Genomic DNA, 26387 nt, shown 5'->3' on the forward strand with positions numbered 1-26387 from the left:
CCAGCCTCCAGAGCAGCTCACAGTCTCTCAGAATTTTTTCAGATAAATAACAGATTTGCTCTGAATGGATTCAGGGTCACACGGGACCATTGAAGCCTTTGGGCAAATTGGAAAAAGCCATTGCTTCCTCCAAGTGTACGTGGCTTTGCCAGGTGCTTGGCCTGGTTGGTAGATATGGGTGTCTCTTAGACTGAGCACCCTTGTTCAGTGAACAACCCACACAACCAAACCTGTAGGTACCACAGACATCTACAAATCCCTGTACTCCCCGAGTAACACGGCACTGAATGGACATGCTGGCCACCTTTACAGGACATCCAGACAATCACTGTTTCAGGAAAAATTAAGCAATAACTAAGTGACTTGGCCTCTGTCAAGCTCTCTCCAGCTCTCTTACTGGGTTTATTGACATCCTCAGGCACTGGTACAGAGGTTGTTCTTGTCACTGCCCCTATAGCCTGGAGAATTCGTCCCTTAACTGACTGAAATTCCCATAGAGGATTTAATTCTTAAGTTACTAGAAGCTAGACTTAACTAGCTAGCTTAACTAACTAGGCTTAACTAGCTAGCTTCATGACTAGATGAAAACTTGGCTTGCGGACAGTGATGAGTTAGAGACTTACCCTTGTGGGCAAGCAAGAACAAGTAACCCCATGGTGACATGGCAGCCCTGGTGAGCAGCAGGCCTATCATGGGCATTTTAGAATGTATTCTTCTCTCTCTCCTTCCACCTTCCTCTTCCCTCCTCTCCCCATCTCTCCTCTTCCTCTGCCCATCTGCCTCTCTCCCTCTCTGCCTCTTCCTCTCTAAACCTCTGCAGGTCGTTCAGCCTTCCCCTCTCTCCCTTTCCCTTCCTCTTTCTTCCCTCACTTCCCCTTTTATCCACTAACTGACTTATAATATGGAACTAAAGAGTACTCCATAGCCTTATGTATTCTATTATTTGTATTTAAAAATGGGACAACTTGAACCAGTCATAATTCTCTCATAGAAATAGCAACTGTGTTAAATTGTATATAAACCATAGTACTTTTTCTGTGCATCAGTGATCTCTGATAAAGAAAAGCTCCTTCCAGGGGTGCCTGGGTGGCTCAGTTGGTTGAGCGTCTGACTTCAACTCAGGTCATGATCTCACAGTCCGTGAGTTCAAGTCCCGCATCGGGCTCTGTGCTCACAGCCCTCTCTCTCTGCCCCTCCCCTGCTCATGCTCTGTCTCTCTCTGTCTCAAAAATAAATAAAAACATTTAAAAAAAATTAAAAAAAAAGAAAAGCTTCCCCCTAACACACATACACACACACACACACACACACACACACACACACACACACACACAGAGTTCCTACAATACCAGGGAGGGAGGGTGGGAAGGAAGCCAGCAAGGAGGCACTCATCTGATTAGCATCAAGGGGAAATCCTCAGACCAGCAGCAGGGAAGGTTTCGGATTGTAGAGTGTTGAAGGTGGATCCTCTACTCCACACTCCTTGCTTTGTTTCCAGGCTCTCCCTCCCCCACCTCGAGTTTTCTGGAGAAGGCGAATAGATCGTGTCAATGCCCCCCAGACAGAAAATGGAGAGCCAGAGAAGTTACACGATTTCTCCAAAGTCACACTAGCCAGTTCATGGGAAAACCTTGAGTAGAACCTATTTGTTGAACACAAGTATATAACACAGGGAATATAATGTGAGGATGCTATAGGAGCTCCAAGGATTCTAAGAGCTTAATAAGACACAGTTACCACTTAAATGGAATTATGAGCTCCAGGGAGAAGAGAGATCATTAAACCAACACTCACTTACCAGGTGGACAAAATCAGATTCAACCCCAAAGTCTATAGATTACATGTCAAATTCACATTCACACACAATATGTCACTCTAATGGAGGGATCAGAGATATGGGCTGTGGACACAGAAAATGATCTGTTTTCCTTTCAGCACTCAGCACACACCCAGCGCTTTCCTTGCTGACATGTTAGACAACAGCTCCTGTTACTGTCCGCCCTTCTGCCTCCTCTAAGTACCTTCTGCAATAAGCCATGTGCCTCCTCTTCCCCCGGTAGGCTATGACATGCAATTAGCAGGCTATATTGCTGACTGGCTTTGAGTTTATTAAGTCCTGAATTTCCAGAGCACTTAGTTCTCTTTCTTTTTCCAACGGCACCAATCACTTTCTGTACAGTCAAAACGAATTTTATGGAGTATTTACTGCAGCCAAGCGCTGTGCTGGGCGCTAGGAATACAGGTATAATAAGGCAGGTGCCTTCTCTCCAGTGGGTTATAGTGTCATGGAGGGTGGGGAGAGTGCATTCATACAGGACATTTCCCTCCCTCTAGGTGGGAAGTGATAACCTGTGTGCTGCACAGGATGCTGTTAGCCCAAGCAGGAGGGATCAGGACTAGGAGGAGATGAGCCAAGTTTTGAGGCATGAATAGGAGTTAGTCAGTGTAAGTGAAGTAAAACTATTTCTGTGGAAGGAGAAGTGGGAAGTTGGTAGGAGAGGGGGTTAAGAGAGAGCTGGAGACAAGTGATGCTCACTTGTATCACTATGAAGTTTTCCCTCTCTCTGTGTTCCAGAGACATAAGTAGACATGCACAGGTTTTGTTTTGACTCTAGGAACAGTTTCCTTTAGCTTTAAAACTTACGTTGGAATAGTAAGGGAAACTGTGCAGAGGAGACGGGTACAGGGGAACTCTGTACAGTCTGTTCAGTTTTTCTGCAAATCTAAAGATGTTCTAAAAACTAAAGTCTATTAAATTTTGGGGGGGGCCACAGGGGAGGGACAGAGAGAGTGAGAGAGAAATCCTAAGCAGGCTCCACGCCCACCTGGAGCCCGACATGGGGTTCGATCCCATGAGGTCGTGAGGTCATGACCTGAGCTGAAATCACTCGTCAGACGCTTAACCAACTGAGCCACCCAGGTGCCCCTAAAGTCTATTAATGTTTTACAAACCCCATGTTAGATTACTTACTTTGTTTGGGAGGGCCAGGACAGCTGGACAGTGTTACCTTCATCGTCACCAAAAACATGGAACTCCATGTTCCATGGAGGTCTGACAAGGAGGCTTGCTTCTTTCCTACCCCTGTTTCTCCCTAGTCCTTTCCCACCTCTGCCAAGGGCACCGCCCTCCCCTGCTCAGGCCACCTGATTTGATCATCCTTTGTCCCTCCGTCTCCCTCACCCCACATCTAGGCCATCACCAAGGTCTATAGATTGTGCTGTAAGCTCTCTCTGCAGTCATCCCGCTTGCTCATGTCCTTCTTCTCTGGAACGAGCCACCATCCTCTTTCTCCCAGTCTGGCTTCTTCAGTGGCCTCTTAAGGACACATCCCACCTGCAGTCTGCTCAAGCTGCCCTAATGAAAGTACCACAGATCTGTGGCTTAAACAATAAAAATGGGGGGCGCCTGGGTGGCGCAGTCGGTTAAGCGTCCGACTTCAGCCAGGTCACGATCTCGCGGTCCGGTCCGTGAGTTCGAGCCCCGCGTCAGGCTCTGGGCTGATGGCTCGGAGCCTGGAGCCCGTTTCCGATTCTGTGTCTCCCTCTCTCTCTGCCCCTCCCCCGTTCATGCTCTGTCTCTCTCTGTCCCAAAAATAAAAATAAAAAACGTTAAAAAAAAAAAAAAACAATAAAAATGTATTTTCTCACAATTCCAGAGGATGGAAGTCTAAGATCATAGCATTGGCAGGAGTGGCTTCTTCTGAGGCCTCCCTCCCTGTGTAGAAGACCGTCTTCTCCCCGTGTCTTCACATGGTCTTCCCTCCCATGCATGTGTATCTGTGACCTAATTGCCTCTTCTGATAAGGATACCAGTCACAGTGGCATAGAGCCCACCCTGAGGAACTGACTTTAACTTAATAAAGCTCTTTCAGGGGTGCCTGGGTGGCTCAGTTGGTTGAGCGGCCGACTTCGGCTCAGGTCATGATGTCACGGTCCGTGAGTTCGAGCCCCTTGTTGGGCTCTGTGCTGACCACTCGGAGCCTGGAGCCTGTTTCAGATTCTGTGTCTCCCTCTCTCTCTGACCCTCCCCTGTTCATGCTCTGTCTCTGTCTCAAAAATAAATAAACGTTAAAAATTTTTTTTTTAAAATAAAGCTCTTTCAGACCTCTCTCTCCAAATAAAGTCACATTCTGAGGTATTGGGGATTAGCACTTCAACATATGAATTTGAGGGGGGGATGCAAATCAGCACATAACACTACTTCTATCCCTGTGTCCCTCTGGCCATTCTTCAAGCAGCCACCAGAGTCATCTTCCGAAAATGTAAGTCAGACCGAGTTACGTACTGCTTAAAAGCCTTCAGTGGCTTTCCAGTGTACTTGGAGTGAAACCCAAACCCTTCCCCATAGCCTACAAGGCACGATCTGCCCCTGCAACCTCCCCAAATTCTCTGTGCATCTGCCCCTAGCTCATCACTGTACAGCCACACGACCTTCCTTCAGTTTCTAAAACCCAGTATGCTCTTTTACACTCTGCCCACTCTTGACTGCCTCCTACTCAGCCTTCAGTTTTCAGAGATGCCTTCCCTGCATGCCTGGTCTCCAGTAGGTGCCCACTGTGATTCTGTCTTCTAGCCCTCAGTTCCTTCACTGGGTAGCTCTTTATCACAATTTGATGTTATATTGTGTTCTTGTGTGTTTCTTTTGTTTGTCCCTGCTACTCGTTTGCAAGCTTCCTGAGGACGAAGACCATTTCTGTTTTATTCATGCCTATATACTCGTTCCTAGCATAGTGCCACAGAGAGTGCCCATCAAGCATCCACTGAAAGAGTGACAGAATGCATGGGGAGCTTAGACTTTATTCCGCAGGCATGGGAAGCTGCCAAAGGATTTCTAGCAGGGAAACAACATGGTCAGATGCACATTTTATAGAGATCACTCTGGCTACAGTGAGGAGGGGGTGGGTTGTGGGGCTGACCCTGGAGTCAGGGAAACTAGTGGAGGCGGGGAGGGGACTACTGCAGTGGTCCAAGTGAGGAATGATGAGCTAGGATCATGGAAATGGGACAGAAAAGGAGATTGCACATGTACAGTGTGACAGTTTATCGGGTGTAAGAGGTGAAGGAAGGCGGGGAGACTCCAGGGTGACTCCCGGTTCTTGGACTAGGGGAGAAGGTGAATGGGAGTATGTTTCATGAAGACTGGAGAGGCTGATTGAGAGTGTGTGTGGGGGGGTGGCGGTAAATTAGGAGGACACTTAATCTCCCTATTGTAGGGCTGGCTCCCTTAAAGACCAAAAGCGTGTCGACGTTCCCATTTAAAAATGCCTTGCACTGGGGCGCCTGGGTGGCGCAGTCGGTTAAGCGTCCGACTTCAGCCAGGTCACGATCTCGCGGTCCGTGAGTTCGAGCCCCGCGTCAGGCTCTGGGCTGATGGCTCGGAGCCTGGAGCCTGTTTCCGATTCTGTGTCTCCCTCTCTCTCTGCCCCTCCCCCGTTCATGCTCTGTCTCTCTCTGTCCCAAAAATAAATAAAAAATGTTAAAAATGCCTTGCACATAGTAGGCTCTCAGTAATCCCAGTTGGGCACAATACATACAGGCCCTTAGTCACATGCACAGTGTCAGTTGTGGAGACACTCACACCTGCCCACAAGCCCTTACACCCTGGGGATGTTGGATCTCTGAATTCCCATGTCACTCAGATCCTCCAGCCCTGCTCTGCCTGTTCCATTCCTGATGGCCACTCAGCCTTTGCTTGTTTTCAGCCCTGATAGAAACAAAGCAAGCCCAAAATACACCAGCCAACTGGCAAGTGATGAGTGATTAGCTGCCTGGCTCTAAAAGGCTGGAATGAGGCAGCCTTTCAGTGCTAAGTGCAGTAACCCTAGCCGTTGGCTTGCTGTAATTCTAGATGGAGGTGGTCTGGGATTGGGTGTGGACAGGGCAGCAAGAGCAGACCATCGAGGTCCCAAGTCAGGCAGCAGGAAGAGAGTGCATCTTCTGCAGTCAATAGAAAGTATGAAATTAACACTCAAATGGAGATAAAGGAAATGTGCTAGATTATGTGACAGGTTGGGCGGTTCTTTTTACTATGGGAAGGCTCTCTGCCAGGCTTGGTGGATATACTTAATCTCTTTCTTGCTCCTCATCTAAGGTAAGGACCATGTTTATAGCAGAAAGATTCCTATTTCTTATTTCTTCACTTTATTTCTGCCAAATATACTATAGCCCCCTGACTTGAACCTCAGTTTCCTCTTTGATGAAATGGGAGTCCTGGCCAACATCTCAAAGGGTTGTTTTGAGAATCTAAATGAGCTAAAGGATTGAAAGGGATGACTAGCGTATAGGAGGCGTTCCATAACTTAGGTGGTTAGTTCCTACTAAAACAAGTCTCTATTTTAGAGGTATCGGGGCACTGGAGAAATGTAGTCAGCTCCCGGATGTCTGTGGTCTATAATGTGATTAGTATATATGTGCTCATTTTAAACTGTGCTCCAGAGAAGGTCGGTGCCTTAATCAAGAATATTCAGGACAGGAGTGCTTAGCTAGTTTTTGATCAAATGTTCACTGCTACTGTAAGGACATCAGCCATTAATATCTCCCATTAGTTAGTACCAGAGCATTGTAATTAGGTCAATAAGTGTATTAGATAGGTATCCACAGGGAGGAAAATGTGACTTGTTAATAAACCCAGTTAGAAATGAGTTTTCATCATTAAAATCAGTGGTATGGAACATATGCACATTGACAAAGATAGTTTACAGTCACTCCCCACCTTGCACGGTAGGAAAAAAGAATTTTCTGAGCCCTGTACATTTCAGCTTTCTGGATGGTACCTGAGGCTACATTCTGACATGGTCCTGTGTCCAGCTATGATGTCAAAGGATTTAATTTGCCTGAAGCCTTAGCGTTAACTTAATTCTGCTTCTAGATCATGGGGTTTCCTAGAACAAACCATGAGAGGTCTGGTTAGAGCTCCTGGAAGGAAAGAGCTATGATTATCTCTCAGGACAGATTTTGTGTCTACTTGCTGATAAAAGTATGTCTAATAAATGCCCAAGATGTGGTGGAATTTGATCTAAAACTTGTGTGAAGTTGTGGGGTGAGCAGCTAGCTGTCAAGATCCCATAATGTCTACCAAAAACAACCTAATAATTTGTTCACAATTAAATGTGTTTAGGTCAGTTTGCAGCAGTTCCTGTTAATATATATTTGGGCTTAGGATTTTATTTACCTTATTTAAGCCTCAGAGCAAAGTCGTGAGGTAAAAAGTAAAAAAATCCAGTCCAGGGATCTTAATGTATTGCCCAAGGTCACATAACTAATGAGTAATGGATTAGGATTTGAATCTAGGACCAGCTGAACCCAGACACCTGGCACTTAATCACTACACGGGACTTCCCAGTAGTATTTGAGGGTTTGAGCTTGAACCACTTTTCTCCTCAAACAGGGTCAGTCTGTAGTCTGGCTCTGCTAACGGCTATGCTTTCCTCATCTCAGTGCCCACCTGCTAAGAAACAGCCACCTTTAACTAAGAGGGAGCTGCCTCACAGTGATGTCTCTGTCATAAATTCTGGCAACAGCCCCCTCCTGACCCTCTCTTTCACAGCTTCTTTTTTTCCGGTTTTCCTCCCTCATCCTTCATATACACTCCTACAATGTCAGCATTGGATCGTCGAGTCCCCTGCTGGGAGAATGCATGAGTACACCAGGTCCCGGCGCTCGTTCAGCCTTGCTTGAATGCAGCCGACATCGGGCAGTCGAGCCATGTTCAGAAGGCCCCAGTCCCTCGGGAGTCTTTCTTCTTGTTGACCAGACTGTGCCTTCTTGTCACTCCATCCACTGGTCCTGACTGCCCACTGGAGTCACTGAGAAGCCCAGTCCCTGTGTCACGTGAGAACCCTTAAGCTACATTAGGATACGTTCATGTGTCACTAAGTGTGTTCTCTTGGAAGGACCTAGGGATGTCAGATACCTTGAGATATAATGTGGGATCTTTCCAGATACTGCAGGTCACCCCACTAGAAGCTTTGGAACCTGAGAGACTTTGGCTTTATTGGAATTTGTTCTGTCCTCTGGGCAAAGAGGTACTCCCTGACCAACTTTCCAGAGTCAAAAGGGGAAGCTGCTAAGACCCTCTCCCCTTTACTATTATTTTTTTTAAGTTTATTTATTTATTTTAAGAGTGGGGAAGGGGCATAGACAGAGGGAGAGAGAGAGTCCCAAGCAGGCTCTGTGCAGGGCTCAAACTCACAGACCGTGAGATCATGACCTGAGCCAAAGTTGGATGCTTAACCAACTGAGCCACCCAGACACCCCACTGTTATTTTCAATTAAGCTATAACCTATACAGTTATTTACAGAACTCTTTTTTGCCTTTTAAAAATTTTTTGTTGAGGTTTTATTTACCATAAAATTCACTATTTTAAATGTACAATTCAGTATGTACAATTTTTAGTATATTCCCAGAGGTATGCAACCGTTGCTACTGTCTAATTCCAGAACATTTTCATCACACCCCCCCAAAAGAAACCCATACCCATTTGCAGTGACTACCATTCCCTGTCCCCCCAGCTCCTGCAAACACTAATCTACTTTCTGTTTCTATGGATTTGCCTATTACGGAATCATGCAATATGCCGTCTTATGTGACTGACTTCCTTTACTTTGTATATTGTTTTCAAAGTTCATTAATATTGTAGCGTGAATCAGAATTTACTTCCTTTTTTATGGCCAAATGATATTCCATTCTATGGATATGCCACATTTTGTTTATCCATTCATCAGTTGGTAGACATTTGGGCTGTTTCCACTTTGGGGCTGTTATGAGTAATGTTGCTGTGAACATTTGTGAACAAACTTTTGTGTGAACATGTTTTCAGGTCTCTCATGTCTGTCTGGGAGTGGGATGGTCCTTGCACAGCTAGCTCTTTTTTAAAATTAATTTATTTAAATTCAAGTTGGTTTGGGGCGCCTGAGTGGCTCAGTCCGTTAAGTGTCCAACTTTGGCTCAGGTCGTGATCTCACGGTTCAGGAGTTCGAGCCCCACGTCAGGCTCTGTGCTGACAGCTCGGAGCCTGGAGCCTGCTTTGGATTCTGTGTCTTCCCTCTCTCTCTGCTTGTCCCTCGCTCATTCTCTCTCTCTCTCTCTCTCTCTCTCTCTCTCTCTCTCAAAAGTAAATAAACACTAAAAAAAATAAAAAAAATAAATTCAAGGTGGTTAGCATACGGTGTAGTGTTGGTTTCAGGAGTAGAACTTAGTGATTCATCACTTACATATAATATCCAGTGGTCATCGCAACAAGTGCCCTCCTTAATTCCCATCACCCATTTGGCCCATCCCCCCCCACCCCCCTCCAGCAACCCTCAGTTTGTTGTCTGTATTTAAGAATTTCTTATTGGTTGCCCCATCTCTGTTTTTATTTTATTTTTATTTTTATTTTATTTTATTTTATTTTATTTTTGCTTCCCTATGTGCATCTGTTTTGTATCTTAAATTCCACATATGAGTGAAATCATATTTGTCTTTCTCTGACTGATTTATTTTGCTTAGCATAATAGACTCTAGTTCCATCCATGTTGTTGTGAATGGGAAGATTTCATTCTTTTTCATCACCAGGTGGTATTCCATTGTACATATACCACATTTTCTTTATCCACTCATGAATCAATGGACATTTAGGCTCTTTCTGTAATTTGGCCATTGTTGACAGCACTGCTGTGAACATTGGGCTGCATGTACCCCTTCGAATCAGCATTTTTGTATCCTTTGGATAAATACCTAGTAGTACAATTGCTGAGTCGTAGGGTAGTTCTTTTCTTTCTTTCTTTTTTTTTTTTAATGTTTTTATTTTATTTTTGAGAGAAAGATAGAGTATGAGAATGGGGAGGGGCAGAGAGAGGGAGACACAGAATCTGAAGCAGTCTCCAGGCTCTGAGCTGTCAGCACAGAGCCTGACAATGGGGCTCGAACTCACGAGCTATGAGATCATGACGTGAGCCGAAGTCGGACTCTTAACCGACTGAGCCACCCAGGTGCCCCCTGTAGGGTAGTTCTCTTTTTAACTTTTTGAGAAACCTCCATACTGTTTTTCCAGAATGGCTGCACCAGTTTGCATTCCCACCAATAGTGTAAGAGGGTTCCCTTTCTCCACATTCTCACCAACATCTATCTGTTATTGCCTGAGTTGTTAATTTTAGCCATTCTGACAGGTGTGAGGTGGTACCTCATTGTGGCGGCACAGCTAGCTCTTCAAGCCCTTTTTTTTTTTTTTTCAACGTTTTTTATTTATTTTTGGGACAGAGAGAGACAGAGCATGAGCAGGGGAGGGGCAGAGAGAGAGGGAGACACAGAATCGGAAACAGGCTCCAGGCTCCGAGCCATCAGCCCAGAGCCCGACGCGGGGCTCGAACTCACAGACCGCAAGATCGTGACCTGGCTGAAGTCGGACGCTTAACCGACTGCGCCACCCAGGCGCCCCTCTTCAAGCCCTTTTTACATACAAAGGTTTCAGCCTGGCTTGGGACTTAGGCGAGCAGTCAGGAATCTATCTCACCAAAGACGGGTGGTGGGATCCAAGTTCTGGAAAGCCCAGCCAGAATCCCACCAGCAGGGGAAGTGGTGGCAGGGAGGTTTCTTTTGACATTGATTGTAAGATAACCCCTGATTTAAAAATATTAAACTGTTTTAAGGAGAGATTATCAGACTTGGGGAGATGAATTATAGCCTTAAATTTAAAGGTTACCCGCAGAGTCCAACCTAGCATTTTCATAGAGGAGGAAAAGAAGGGGTCGCTCCATAGTTTTGACAACAGCCAGAGGCAAACCCTTACTGCTGAGGCTGCAGAGGGAAGTGTTGTGGACACAGAAGTGGCCTTCAGGACTGGGCCGAGGTCCATCTGTTGAGCTTCTCTGACATGGCCTCTAGGGACACCCAGTGGAGGAAGTTACTCTGTGCTACTACATCAGACACTAACGGTTAGGGGTCTGCTCCTCAATTCTCCATACCACGGTGTCACAGGGCTGCAGGTGGCAGAGCCCAGACAGAGAACTCTGGCCTCTGAGTCCAACTCTGTTCCCTCCACCATGCCACAAATCACTTCGCCTTCCTGGGTCTTGGTTTCCTGATCTGTGCAGTCAGGAGAGGGATCCCTTCCCTGCCTGACTCACTTGGTTGTTATCAGGACCAAACCAAATAAGGAACTGAGGATGAACACACTGTTTAAAATGGAGAATACGTGGTGGGTGATGATTTATTATGGGCCTGGATACATTTAAACTCATTCATCTATTGGTGCCACAGACATGAACAAGTACCTAGTTAAAGTTTAACCTCAGCTACCTCTTAAGGTAACTACCACTACATTTTTATTACCCATTGTACACTTTCGTTTGTCATAATCGCTCTGACTTGAAAAGACGTTCCTTCAGGCTTCCTCCTAATACTCATGCCTTCCTGGAACTTTGGTTTTTCCAGTAGTCACCTTCTCAGGACTGTTTCAACTCATCTGTGCTTCACTGAGGTCTCAAGGTCAGAACCTCATGCAACACGCACCGTAGTCTGCTATAGATCAACAGAACACTCTCCAGTTTACTTCTAATGGTTTTTCCAACAATGCCCAGCAGGCGCCTTCTAAGATAGGAAGGATTCTTTCAACCTGCAGTAAAGATTTAAGAGGTAACTTCCTCAAAGCACTCACTTAATGTTGTCTTTCCACCACCATATAGCAGGTTTACAAATGAGGTACACATCACTCCTTGATGTTCTAATGGCTTTGTAATTATGTAAGTGGCAAGAAAAGAAACTTGAAAAGTTAAAGGCACAACCCAAATGTCCATCAGTGGGTGAATAGATACACAAAAGGGTAGTATATACATACGATGGAATATTATTCCCACCTTAAAAAGGAATGAAATGCTGATATACACTATAACATAAGCGAACCTTGAAGGCATTATGCTAAGTGAAATAAGTTAGTCACGGAAAGAGCAGTGCTGTATAGCCTAACTTATACATGGTACTAAGAATAGGCACGTTCATAGAGAAAGAAAATAGAAATAATGGTTACCAAAAGCTGAGAGGAGGAGAAGATAGACATTTATTGTTTAATGGGTACAGAGTTAAAGTTAGGATGATGAAAAGTTGTATAGATGGTGATCGTTGCACAACAGTGTGAATGTACTTCATGCCATTGAATTGTACACTCAAAATGGCTGGATTAGTAAACACTAGATTTTATCTTATATCATAAATTATTCGTTCAACTGGTTGGTGGACATTTGGGTATTTGGCTTCTTTCCAGTGTTTGACTATTATGAATAAACCCACTACAAAAAAGTTTAAGGCAGCCTTCAGAAAGAATGTTGTGATATGTTAAGGGCATAGTAGGGTATAAAAAACTGTCATGTTCTTTCTACTGTCTTTCCGTGCTACCATAATGATGTGCATGAACGTCCTGGCCAATGCTCTGCTCTCAAAGACATCAGTGCTGCTAAGAGAGGCAAACACCAGGCTCTTACTAGACTGTACTCCAAAGGCATTTCTAACTGATGCTGAAGTGTGCTTACATTGGTCGGTGTGAAACCATTAATGATCACAGAGCTGGGGGGATTGTCGTGAATCTATAGTTAGGTTAAACCAGTGTGGAGTGATCAACCCCAGATTTGGTATGCAATTCAGTGATGTAGAAAAATGACAGAACAATCTGCTCTCATCCCATCAGTTTGGTTTCATTGTGCTAAGGACCTCAGATGGCATCACAGACCAAGAGGAAGCAACACTAAAACCCACAGGACAGAAAATCCTGGGATTCCTTTATAAGGATGTAATACATCCATACCAATACAATGCCTTAATGAACAACAAGAACAACAAAAGACTATTATTTCTCTACTGCTATATATATGCATGGTAAAAAGTCTTAGGTAGTCATCACCAAAATGCAAATAGTGAATAGCTCTGCGTGGTGGGATTATGAATAATTTTCCTTTTCTTTTATTTTCTTACTTGTATCTTTGAATTTTTCTACAAATTATTTTATTATTTGTGTGGTACAAAAATTACATAAGATTGTTTTCTAGTCTGTATCTCTGCTTCCCCTTTGCCATGGTAGAGAACTCAAATAAGGAGATATGAATTTTCCTTCTACTGATCTTACAGTTTCTTTTCCATTATGTTCTTGTGTGCTTCTATGTTGAGAGGAGCTGTGGCTCAAGAGTGGAGCCCATGCCCTTGGAAGAGTCACTTAATCTCCCCGAGCCTCTGTTCCCTTATCCTTTACATGGGAAGAGTAATAATAATAACAACAATCATAAGACCTACCTTTCGCTGCTGTACACAGGAGCGCGGTAGGATATGGAAGCACTCAAAATGCAGCTGATGTCAGTCACTCTCCACCATAGAAAGCACTGCCAACATCCAGATTACCACTGGAAGTAGGGTTGAGGGGAATATTTTCAAAATCGTCCCCATTCCAGCCAACCATAATGAATTAAGTTAAAACTGTTACTTGCACCACCTTTCATTCCTCACCTTCGCCTGCAAACCCTGAATGACTCGAGTGTCCTAGAGAACAACCACTAGGGGGCACAGTTTAATCACTGGACAGCCTCGTCCAACTTGTTAACCTGTGCATTTTTCATCCCAAAATTAGGTTGAGTATGAACCTAAGTATTAAGGAAGCTTTCAGGTGGAGCAAAAGCCAAGATCACAGGCTCATCGTTCCACCATTTTATGGATTTCTTCTCCCCTGCCTCCTTTCGTCCTATCATAAATGGCCTCAGTTTCCCTCGTCTGTGGTGTCTCACTATACTTACTCAGCCACATGTTGCCAGAAAGGAACTTTTTTCCCCTTCGTGGACTGGATGGCTGAATGTAATATGTTATTTCCGAGCACTGCTCGAGGCTGCTGTGGAACACTCTTTGGTTTGAAGGACTTCTTTTCTTTGCTTTGAAAACAGCCAGCTCAGCATGGCTACCACAGAAACCACCTCCCTGTTTTTCTTCAACCCTCCAACTTCTTAGCCAGTGGTTTCACACCATTCCTTTAAAAGGTGTTATTTTTTTTTTTTCATTTGGGAATTGGTCAAGCTTTCCTGATCAATCTACTATTGATGATGACATTTGTAGCCAAATCCCTTCTTTGCTTCTCAGATTTAGAAGGCTCACTGCCCCTTCCCTTTCTGCTGCTAAGATTTCTAAAGACTGTTTAGCAATTCTCAGATTTCGGTAGGATTAGGGATCATGTGGACGATCATGTTTTAAAAAGTACAGATTCCACCACTTCACACCCCTGAGGATGGCTAGTATCACATTAAAAAAAAACAACAACAACAACAAAACAAGCCAGAAAATAGCAAGTGTTGGGGCACCTGGGGGGCTCAGTCAGTTAAGTGTCTGAATTCAGCTCAGGTCACCATCTCACAGTTCATGAATTTGAGCCCCACCTCGGGCTCTGTGCTGGCAGCTCAGAGCCTAGAGCCTGATTTGGATTCTGTGTCTCCCTCTCTCTCTCTGCCCCTGCCCTGCTCATGCTATTTGTTTCACCCTGTCTCTCAAAAAATAAGTAAACATTAAAATTTTTTTTTAATTAAAAAACAGAGGGTTTGGAGAAATTAGAACCCTTGTGCCTTGTTGGGAATGTAAAATGGCGCAGCTGCTGATGAAAAGAGTTATGATTCCTTAAAAAATTAAACATAGAATTACCATTTAGTCCAGCAAGTCCACTTCTGGGTTTACATCCCAAAGAATTGAAAGCAGGATCTTGAAGAGATATTTGCACACCCATGTTCATAACAGCATCATTCACAATAGCCAAAAGGTGGAGTCAGCCCAAGTGTCCATCACTAGATGAACTGATATGCAAACTGTGGTATATCCATACAGGGGAATATTATTCCACCCTAAAAAGGAATGAAATTATGACACATGCTACAACATAGATGAACCTTGAGGACATTATGCCATATGATAATAAGGCAGATGCAAAAGGACAAATATTGTTTGATTCCAATCACATGAGATATCTAGAATAGGTAAATTCATAGAGACAGAAAGTAGAATGGTGGTTATAAGGGGCTGGGGGAGAGGGCAATGGGGAGCTGCTTAATGGGTACAGAGTTTTAGTTTGGGATGATGAAAAGGTTCTGGAGATGGATGGTGGTGATAGTTAAGTACATTCACAATAGTGTGAGTTCGCATTATTGTGAATGTACTTAATGCCACTGACCTGTACACTTGGAAATGACTAAAATGGTAAGTTTTTATGTTATGTTTATGTTAGTACAATGAAAAACTGTCTTTAAAAAAGTTTTAGGAGCTCCTAGGTAGGTCAGTCGGTTTAGTGTCCAACTTTGGCTCAGGTCATGATCTTACAGTCTGTGAGTTCGAGCCCTGTGTCAGGCTCTGTGCTGACAGCTCAGAGTTCGGAGCCTGCTTCAGATTCTGTCTCTCTCTCTCTCTGCCATACCCCCTCCTCACTGATTCTCTCTCTCTCAAAAATAAACATTTAAAAATTTTTTTAAAAGTTTTAAAGCGCAGCATTTCACACTACTGATTCCATGGGTGTGGACTGAAGCCCAGGAATCTGCCTTTTTAAAGTCCCTGGGGGTTTTGATGCAGGTGACCTTGGAGAAACATTGGCTTCTGTACCTCGGGCTGTGTTCATGCTTCCCCAAAGCCCAGCATGAGGATCATCCACCACTGGGCTTTAAAGTACAGACTGCCACTTACTCGTGGTGAGAAGCCACTGGATCTCTCTGTGCTTCAGATTTTTCATCTTAAAAATGGGACCAATAATCCTACCTACCTTAGAGGGTCTTTGTAAAAAAAAAAAATGGAAGAGTTGATATATATGCAAAGTAATTTTTTAAATGGTTCTAACACTTAATGGCAGGATCTACTTTTTACATGACTGTGAATATTCTCAAGGGCCAGGAAGCAGTTGCAACTTCATTAGTGAGTTTAATTAATGAAGCAGGGTTAGGAGTTAGAGTCATCTATGCTTCTGTGGAGGGTTTAGTGGTAAGGATCTTATCCCCTGAGAAGCAACGAACATTCTGTAAGGTGAGGGAGGGGGTTGTGATACATCTTACAAAGTGCTAGTGGGTTTATTTTAAATTATTCACATGCATTAAAAAAATCTCCTGGGGACACCAGGGTGGTTCAGTCGGTTAAGAATCCAACTTCACCTCGGGTCATGATCTCATAGTTTGTGGGTTCAAGCCCCACATCAGGCTATTGTGGTGATGGTGCAGAGCCTGCTTGGGATTCTCTCTCTCTCTCTCTCTCTCTCTCTCTCTCTCTCTCTCTCTCTCTCTGCCCTTGTCTGCCTTGTGCTCTCTCTCTCTCTCTCAAAATAAGTAATAAAATAAACTTAAAAAAATCTCCTGGAAGCATTCATACTGTGTTAACAGAGGAGTAAGATTTGTGGCAGAAGGGTGAAGGGGAACTTTCACTTGTCACCCAATTTCCTTCCGGGTTGTTGTGTTTATTTTATACTGTAGAGCCCTGTATTACTTTTGTACTTAGGGAGAAAAAGGGTTTTTTTTAAAAATGTTTATTTATTTTGAGAGAGAGAGAGAGAGAGCAAGCAGAGGAGGGTCAGAAAGAGAGGGAGAGAGAGAAACTCGACATGGGGCTCGATCTCATGAACCATGAGATCATGACCTGAGTCAAAATCAAGAGTGGGTTGCTCAACTGACTGAGCCACCCAGGTGCCCCGAGAAAAAGGGTATTTTTAGTTAGTGTTGTGGGTGTGAAGTGTGGCTGCCCTTGCCCATTCCAAACAGGACTGGCAGTAAAAACACAAATACCCACTCAACATAATACGCTTACATAATAATATGGATGATGATACCTTCTAATTAGCAATTTGCAAAGCATGTTCACATCCATTCTTTCATTGGACCCGTGGCATGGTTTGGTGAAGTGGGTAATATCGCACCCATTTTACAGCTGAGACACGAAATGCGTGGTAGATGCACTTCTCGGTTGCCCAAGCTCCGGTTTCCTCCCTCCTTATCCTTTGAGTTTTGTCCTTGCTTCACTTTGCTTTAGTGCTTCTGGCACTTATTCTAGTCCTACACAAAAATATATTTGAAATCCATTCACTTGTGGATAACATCCTTCACTGCAACCGCCCAGATTGAAAAGACTGTTTCAACTTGAGATGGGCAGACATGGCAACACTGGCCAGGTAGGAGCTAAGGCTGTGGTGTGTGTTTGCCTCAGAGGTTGTCATAACAGAATTCCTAGAAGCAAAATACCTCGCTCCTCCGTGTTTTAACAGAACCACCATCTTGTTTGGTCTGCTCGGCAGGCAGAAACGACATGAGGTTTTTAACGTGCAGACCTTTCTTTCCCAAAATGCTGAATCGTCAGGTAGCCTTTGAAGAGTTACAGATGGCATTTCCGGTTCGGTTCGGGCAGAGCGAACCTCAGCTTTTGAGAGTAGGTATTCCTGCTGACAAACGTGTGGCTCTCAGTGGTCAGGAAAATACTGAGGATTCTGGTTGTTGGCATTGAAGTTGCAAAGATTTATTTGGACACTGATTGCTTAACGATGGGCATTAGTGGCCGCACAAAGATGAAAATGTCTTTGAGTTGCCTCAGATAGCACTTGTAAACCAAGGATCTCTCCAGGACTGGCTAAATAATTTGCACAGCCCAGTTAAGATGAAAGTGAAGAGCTCCTTGCTCAAAAATTATTAAAAATTTCAAGATGGCAACATCAGAGCATTAAACCAAGTTCAGGGCCCTTTGCAAGTGCACAGGTTGTACCTCTGTGAAGACAGGCCTGGAGCTGTCTTACATTTAAAAAGTGTTTACTTATTTATAGCTAAGACATTAAAATATAAGATTTAGGGGCACCTGGGTAGCTCAGTCGGTTAAGCCTCCAACTCTCCATCTTGGCTCAAGTCATGATCTTATGGTTCATGAGATCGAGCCCCGCATTGGGCTCTGTGCTAACAGCTGGGAGCCTGCTTGGGATTCTCTGTCTCCCTCTCTCTCTGCCCCCCCCCCCCCACTTGCGTGCACTCTCTCTCTCTCAGAATAAGTAAATAAATACTAAAAAAAATAAATATTATAAAATTTAAAAGATAAAAAAAGTAAGTCTTTAGGGAAGGCCAATCTCTCCTGGTCATTTCTTGTGTGTCTTTCCAGTGATTTCATTCATTTGCAAACATACATATACACAATGTATTATCTGCCCTCCTTCAAGACACATTCATACAAACAGTAGCATTCTTTACACAATTTTCTGAATTTTTTGTTTTCTTAATAATACATCTTATAGATGATTCCTTATCACCACATAGTTCTTTTCCATGGTTGCCTAATGTTCCACCCTGTATATGTAACACAATTATTTAACCAGTTCCTTTTGGTGGATGTAGAAGTTGCTCTCAGTAACCAAAAATGCTGTAACAAAAATCTTTGCAGGTCATTTCTTTACAAATGTGAGTGTTTCGGTGGAATTGTCAAATCAAAGGTATGGTATGGTTTATTTTCAACTGTGATGATCTTGCTAATCGCCCCTTAAAGAGATTGTACCAAGATATACCCTCAGCAATACAGAATTACCAGATTTTTGGATCTTCGCCAGTCCCATGGGTGGGACACAGTATGTTATAGCCTTGATTTTCATTTCTCTTATTATTAGTGAAACTGAATATATTTTCAAATGATTGGGAGTCCATCTATTCCATGAACTGTTTGTCCTTGTCATTTCTCTATTGTTCATTAATTTTTTCTTTTTTTTTTTTTAAAGTTTATTTGTTTATTTTGAGAAAGGAGAGCAAGCGGGGGAGGGACAGAGAGAGTTGGAGAGAGAATCCCAAGCAGGCTCTGCAATGTCAGCACAGAGCCCAACGTGGAGCTCGGACCATGAACTGTGAGATCATGGCTGAGCTGAAATCAAGAGTCAGACACTTAACTGACTGACCCCGCAAAGTACCCCCATTAATTTTTTTTTCTTATGATTTGTTCAAATGGCTTTATCCGTTGAAGAAAATCGTTCTTGGTTTGTGATGCATTGAAAATATTTCCCTTGGTTGGTTTTATCTTTTTGACTTTGTTTTGCCATGCAGAATATTTTTTAAATGTAGTTGAATTTGTCAATTTTTCTGTTATGGCTTCTGAATTTTGTATCATACTCAGAACACCTTTACTCCCATACTTCCTACAAGTATTCCTTTGATTTCTTCATTCCTTCACTTAAACATTTACTCCATTTGAAATTTACTTCAGTATGAAGTGTGAAATAAGGATCCAGCTTTATTTTGTTTCCAGATGGCTACCTAATTGTCTCATTTCTGAACATTTTATTTCATTTACAAGAATTGGGGTTTTTTTGTTTTTGTTTTTTGTCTTTTGTTTTTTTTTAGAGAGAGAGAGGGAGGGAGAGAGAGAGAGAAAAGTGGGGCTCACCTGGAGCTCGTGTTTTTACCTGAAGCAGGGCTCGTGCTCATCCAAAGGGGGCTGGTGAAGTGGGACTCGTGCTCACTTGATGTGGGACCAACTGTGAGATCATGACCTTAGCCAAAGTCAGATGCTTAATGACTGAGCCACCCAGGCACCCTTTTTACAAGAATTGTTCAGTATAATGTGTTAAAAAAATTTTTTTATAAACCTTTTCCTAGTTTGAGGAATGGTCATAGAGAGATGTGGCTTGTCTAGATCCTCCTAATTCAACATAATAATCCCTAAAAGGCTAATATATGTTTACTTTCATAAGTATTTGAAGGAACACAATCATTATGATGGTTAAGAGCATGGGTTTGGGCATCAGATAGACCAGGGTTTCAATCCCAGTTCCATACTTACTTAGCTGTGTGACCTTAGCTGAGTTACTTGCCTTAGCTGATCCTCAATTTCCTCATTTGTAAAACAGAAATAAATATAGTAGCTGTCTCATTGAGTTGGTTGAGACATAAATGAATGTAAAATGTTTAGAACAGTGCCTGACACAGTAAATTGTTGTTACTGTTTACCCATAGGGTGACTGTTTCTCTGGTTTTATCACTGAAAGTCCCAAGTCTTGGAAGATCCCTTAGTCCTGAGAAAACTGCAATGTTTGGTCACCCTTAACCTATTGCCATGTGTAGTGTGTGATTTTTTTTTCCTCCATCAAAACCACACTACTCAGTACCTACATTGATAAGCTCAACTTTTATAGATATATCACAATATGCAATTTTTTTTTTCATATACATAAAATCCATGCTCTTATCTCATTCCAGTTGATTTCCCCCCTGCCAGGGCTTGTAGACATTCTTTGTCCATCAGAGCCTAATCTAGGATTTCCTCTGGTTTCCACCTGATCCAAGATCAAAGAACCCCCCCTCCCACTGCCAAGAAGGGGAAGGTGTAAGGAGAGGAGAAGTGGGGGTGGTGGTCATAATAGAGCTAGACAGAAACACAAGGTAGGATGACTCCAGGACATTGGAGACTGGGAACGCTTTGCTTCTAGAATAAAGAAGCACAGAACAGGCTCCCCAGGTGTGACTTGCTTCTAAGCACCACACTGGAAAAAATGGGATCCTGGCATACACAGTTCATTCAGTAAGTGCTGATTGAAAAAAACACTGTATTCTGGGTTTCTTCGACTCTCCCTAGAGAGTAAAGTGGTAGAAACTAACAGATAGATATCTGTTATTTCAGCTTTGCCTGCATCCATTCACCCTTCTTCTGGTGACTGTTCTTAATTTTGCATTGGGGAATCACCCCTCCGAATTGAACAAAGTCTAGCCAGTGAAGGCACGCCCTCTCCCCTGGCCAAAGAATGAGCAAGTAACCCAAGTTCTGCTCTCAGATGATGCTCTCTCCCTTGAATTTGAATCTTGAGCTAAGTGATGTAAAGATTGAAAATAGAGAAGATCCACATCAAAGGTATATCCTAAAGAAGGAGTTGGCAAACTATATGCATGGACCAAACTGGCTCTCTAGAAAGTTTCATAAAGTTTTATTGGGACGCAGGCAAAATAATTTATTTGTTGTCTATGACTTTCATGCTACAGTGACAAGATTGAGTAGGTATGATACAGACTGTCTCACAAAGCCTAAAATATTCACTACTTAGACCTTTGCAGAAAACGTTTGCTAATCTCTGCCCTAAAGTTGTTTCCCATTAATTCCTGCTACCTAAATCCCATGGGCTGTTCTGATTCCTGTGCATTCCAAACCCTTATTCTTCAGGTTTTCTTGGATTCTATGAGCTACTTCATAGTTTTCAAAGAAATTTTTTTGTCTTCTTCTTCTTCTTTTTACTTAAGTTGGAGAGAGTTGGTTTCTGATGCTTACAACCAATGAAGACAAGCATTCTGGCATTTAAATTAATTATAAAAATCATTTAGAGAAATGAATATTTGATCAAATTTTTCTATCTGGCTAAATGTGACCATTTAGTGTAGCACTGGTGGGGTGGGACCACATCTCTGTGGAGCAGCACAGGTGTGGCAATGAAAGCAAGTAGCATAAGAATATAATGAGTAGAAATAAGAGTGGTATTTAAAAAAAATAAAATAGAGTATTTATTTTAAAAATCCCCATTGCTTTGATTTGTTTTAGCCACAATATTTTAAGTATTTTAAATCTTCAAATAATATTAAAGAAAAGCATACGATTTTCATGTTTAGCTAAGGAGAACACAAGTTTATTGCTACATAACAGAAATAATAATCACTGAATCGTGGCATCATGGAATGAACATTGGGTTAGGAATCCGGAATTCTAGGTCCACATCCTGCCTCTGGGATAACAGTACTCTGTACATGAACATCACTCTGAGACCCATAAGTTGCCACACAATTACAATATGTTATAATTATTAGTGGAAGGAAAAGAAAGTACAATTGCAGATCATTTCTGAAACCCGGTGCCGGTGATTTCAAAAATGAATCCAGTGCTGATGCTTGTGTGAAGGAAGGAGACTGATCCTCTGGATTTGCAGAGTCCTGGAACATACCTTCGGTGATGAAAAACATCTCTTTGGATTAGGCAGCCTCCAATAAGTAGGCAGATTATCCAGCTTCCTTCGTTCAGAAGTGACTGGACTTGTTTGACGACTTCTTAACTGTCAGGAAGGAAGAGGGAGGGATGTACGTGTTAAATCTAGTGCAAATATGAAGCGTGTCGAGTTGGAAGACGAGCTTCTTTCTGTGTATGTGCAGAGGATGACCAGGGAGGGGAAGTGGCTGGGGGCTGGGCTGATGGCTAGAGATGAGAGAAACCCCTAAACTAATTCTGAATGATTGCATAGTCAGGGGAGCGGGAGCAGCTGGTGGTATGGGTACAACGGATAGAAAAAAAAAAAAAATGAAAAGGGAAAGATTTGGAAATAATTTCTTCCCTTCACCTTTCCTAGGCTACTAAACATAGAAATTCTGTGGAGCAGATATCCATTGAGGTAGAACCTACTATTCCTTGTAGAATTCAGGACATCTTTATTTTTTGCCAACATAAAATGAAATGCAGCATTTCCTTCGATTACAGAATGTACACAACAGACCAGCTATATTGGTGAAGCTGAGACTTGTCACTGATAGAAATCACAGATGTTTTCAAATCACATTATTGTGTTGTAGATCTCATGAAATGTTTGTGCCCATCGTTACTTTGAAATTACGATAGAAATTAGACTCACCGATTAGACTTCCTTAATACACAAAGAAGTATTTTATTGATATATTACATATTTTTATTTTGATAATTGTATTTCAGTATAATTGGTTTCTTTGGCAATCCTATATATTTTATTTTGTACATTGGAAAGTATTATTCTGAGAAGGGGTCCTGAGTCTTCACCTGATTGTTAAGGGCTCTGTCCCTGGAGCTGTGTTCTAGATAGTCCACTGTAGAATAGCCCAACACCTTCCACCACCCCCAAGCCCTCCACCCCTTGATACAAGTGTTTAAGGAAGCTCTGTAGAAACATGGACAAATGTTTCAGACAACATGCTAACGGAGTATTTCAGCATGGCTATATCTAGGAAAAAATACTTGCTCTGGTTCTTGTAAGCAGACAAGAACTAGAAAATAATTGCCAAAAATGAAAGTCACTGTGTTCACTTTTAAAGTATGGTTACATTATCTTTTCAATACTATTTGTAAAAAGTGTGTGATTTCTTTTTTACATAAGTAATATATCTTCATGGTTGAAAAATTATCAAATGTAGATGAGTAAAAAGAAAAAATGTTCAATCTTCCTTAACCAGTTTTTATTTTTATTTTTATTTTCTAATAGCATTTATTTTTATTTTTTTATTTTTTAATATATGAAATTTACTGTCAAATTGGTTTCCATACAACACCCAGTGCTCATCCCAAAAGGTGCCCTCCTCAATACCCATCACCCACCCTGCCCTCCCTCCCACCCCCCACTTAACCAGTTTTTAAAAAGCATGTTGCATTCTATGTAGCATTAAAAAAAAAGGATATGGGGCACCTGCATGGCTCAGTCAGTTGAGCATCTAACTCTTGATTTCAGCTCAGGTTCGGTTCTCACAGTTCGGTTCATGGATTTGAGCCCTGCATCAGGGTCTGTGCTGACAGTATGGAGCCTGCTTGGGATTCTCTCTCACTTCTCTCTCTGTCATTCTCGCTCGCTTTCTCTCTCAAAAATAAGTAAATAGATAAACTTTAAAAAATTAAAAGATTATATAGAGCTATGTATTCTGACATGGCAAGATTTCTATCATATATTAAGTGGGAAAAAGTAGTACGTAAAACAGAATCCCACTTTTTTTTTTTAGATATCTATATGAAAATGCCTCAGAGGGCACACATCCAACAAGCATTGGTGTTAACAGTTTGCGATTATATGTTAATATTAGTCAACACAAATTTTCTTAAAGGAAAGGAAATCCTTCAAGGACAAGCACATTAGCAGCTTCAGGGCATCCCAGGTATGTCCTGTGGCAGCCTATAGAGGTGGCTCTCACAGCAGATGGCTGGTGCCTTGGTGAGGCCCGCAGTACCCCCCACGGCGCCACCTGGGCCTGGACCTCAGCTTAGAGGCTGGAAGCCCCAGAAAATATAAACAGTTTAAGCTTGCCTCAGTTATACCCACAATCAAGTTGGGTCTTCCGGAAGTTGCCCTCCCCACCTCGCTTCCAGGTTACTTTGAGTGGATTTTGGTGTTCACAGATTTTCCTGGGACGTTTTTGTTTTTTAAGAATTTATGTTTTTAGAGCTGTTTTAGGTTCACAGCAAAATTAAGAGGAAAGTGCAAAGATTTCCCACATGCCTCGTGCCCTTACACATGCATAGCCTGCCCTTTTAGTGACATCCCTGTTACTGTTGATGCATACGTATTGACACATCATACTCACCCAGGGCCCATAGTTTAGGGACAAGCTATAATGACACATATCTACCATTATAGTATCAGGCAGATTATTCTTACTGTCCTAAAAATACCTGTGCTCCACCCATTCACACCTCCCCCCATCTTGGGACATTTTAAAGATGGAAACTCTCATTCCTAAAAACTGGATCCAGTTCCTTTTCATTGTCAGAGTGTGACTGTCAGTTCATTAAACTGAACACACATCCTTTCCCCATCCTAGGGTCCAGGATCCTCCATACCCCAGGGAACTGAGTCCCACTGACAAAGGTGTGAATTGAGTTGTACCTGAGTTGGGCCCTGTAGATATGGGTGTGGCCTTTTAGGCAGTAACCACTCTGAGCTTAATCCACCGAGGCTCCAGGCAGGGACTGGTGACACTGAGGAGATCTTGTCCCTGGACAGCTGGGATCAGGCTCTCTGGCCTGCACTAGGACCTGACTTCAGACACTGGGCCTGAATGAGCGCAGAGTCTGCAGCAGCACTGAGGTGCTGGGCTGAGTGTGGTCTCTGGCAGGCTCGTTGGGGCTTGAAAGGGCTGCAGAAGCTGCTAGTTCCCTCTCTCAGCTGGACCTCGCTATAGGCCCATGAGGGCTTGAGGCTGTGCTGTTTTCATTCCTGGCCATGATTCTGAGACAATGACCTTCTCGTCAGCAACAGTATTTCTTTAGTGTGGAGAGACATGCTGTTGACAAGAATGTTTCAGGAAAGCCTTCCCTTCCACCTCTGACCTTCCACACAAAGGATACTGTCTACCTGGTCCCACTGCACCCTTGGGGTATACCCAGGCCGTTGTCACCATGTTGTCCTGCTTGTCCTATTATTTCCTTAATATTTTGCTTTCAATGTGCTCCCCTTGCTCTTAAATAAATTAATTTTGTTAGGAACTATGTCGGAACTATCTGTGAAATTGCAGGTTTAATGAGCTGCATTTTTCCCAATATACATTAAAATAAATACACAAGTTTTAAACATTTTAAAAGTTTTCCCATGGATCATCTAAAACCACTCTCCCTGTGTGCCCCCCGCCCCCCGCCCCCCGCAGTGGTATCCGATCTCTGTCACAAGAAACCCCGGCAAGTCTGTAAACTCTTCAGGAGATACTCCTGGGTCATCCGTGTTGTCACTGTAGGCTTCTTTCTCTAAAACCACTCAGTCTGCACATGCGGGCAGGTGTGGCAGGGAGAGGCAGGTCTGTTCCACTTGAGGCCCCACCCAGGGAGTGGTGAGTTCCACGGCAAGGTGCCCTCTTCCACTCAAAGTGGCATTTCCTTCCTCTCTGGTAGAGAGGACCCATTCTTTTATAGATCATTGATGAAAACAGGGTGAGGATTCTTAATCAGTTTGCCACCCTGAGGAATGATGACCAGACAAAGTCTGAAAAAAGGGGGCATTAAAGACAGATCGAAGTTGGTGGCAGCTATGGAAAGAGAATGGGCTTGCCTGTCTGTCTAATTGAAGGACAGACATGTGCCTCTTTTCACAAAGGTAATTGATGGGGTCACCTGGGTGGCTCACTCGGTTAAATGGCCGACTTCGGCTCAGGTTATGATCTCTCAGTTCATGAGTTTGAGCCCCGCGTTGGGCTCTGTGCTGACAGCTCAAAGCCTGGAGCCTGCTTCAGATTCTGTGTCTCCCTCTCTCTCTGCCCCTCCCCCACTTATGCTCTGTCTCTCTGTCTCTCAAAAATAAAATAAACATTAAAAACATTTGTTAAGGGGCGCCTGGGTGGCTCAGTCGGTTAAGCATCCGACTTTGGTTCAGGTCACGATCTCGCGGTCCGTGAGTTTGAGCCCCGCGTCGGGCTCTGGGCTGATGGCTCAGAGCCTGGAGCCTGCTTCCGATTCTGTGTCTCCCTCTCTCTCTGCCCCTCCCCCGTTCATGCTCTGTCTCTGTCTCAAAAATAAATAAAACGTTAAAAAAAATTTTTTTTAAATAAAAACATTTGTTAAAAAAATAAAATAAAATAATCAAAGGTAATTGATGGATAAACATTTGCCTCTTTTCCACAGAGAATTGGAGGCATAGAGTAGATGTGAAAACCTGAGGGCTGTGCGGGTCCTAGCTCCATCAGTTACTAGCTGTGTAGCCTTGGGCAAATGCCCT

Source organism: Neofelis nebulosa, chromosome 13 (assembly GCF_028018385.1).
Source record: "Neofelis nebulosa isolate mNeoNeb1 chromosome 13, mNeoNeb1.pri, whole genome shotgun sequence".
Taxonomy (NCBI): domain Eukaryota; kingdom Metazoa; phylum Chordata; class Mammalia; order Carnivora; family Felidae; genus Neofelis; species Neofelis nebulosa.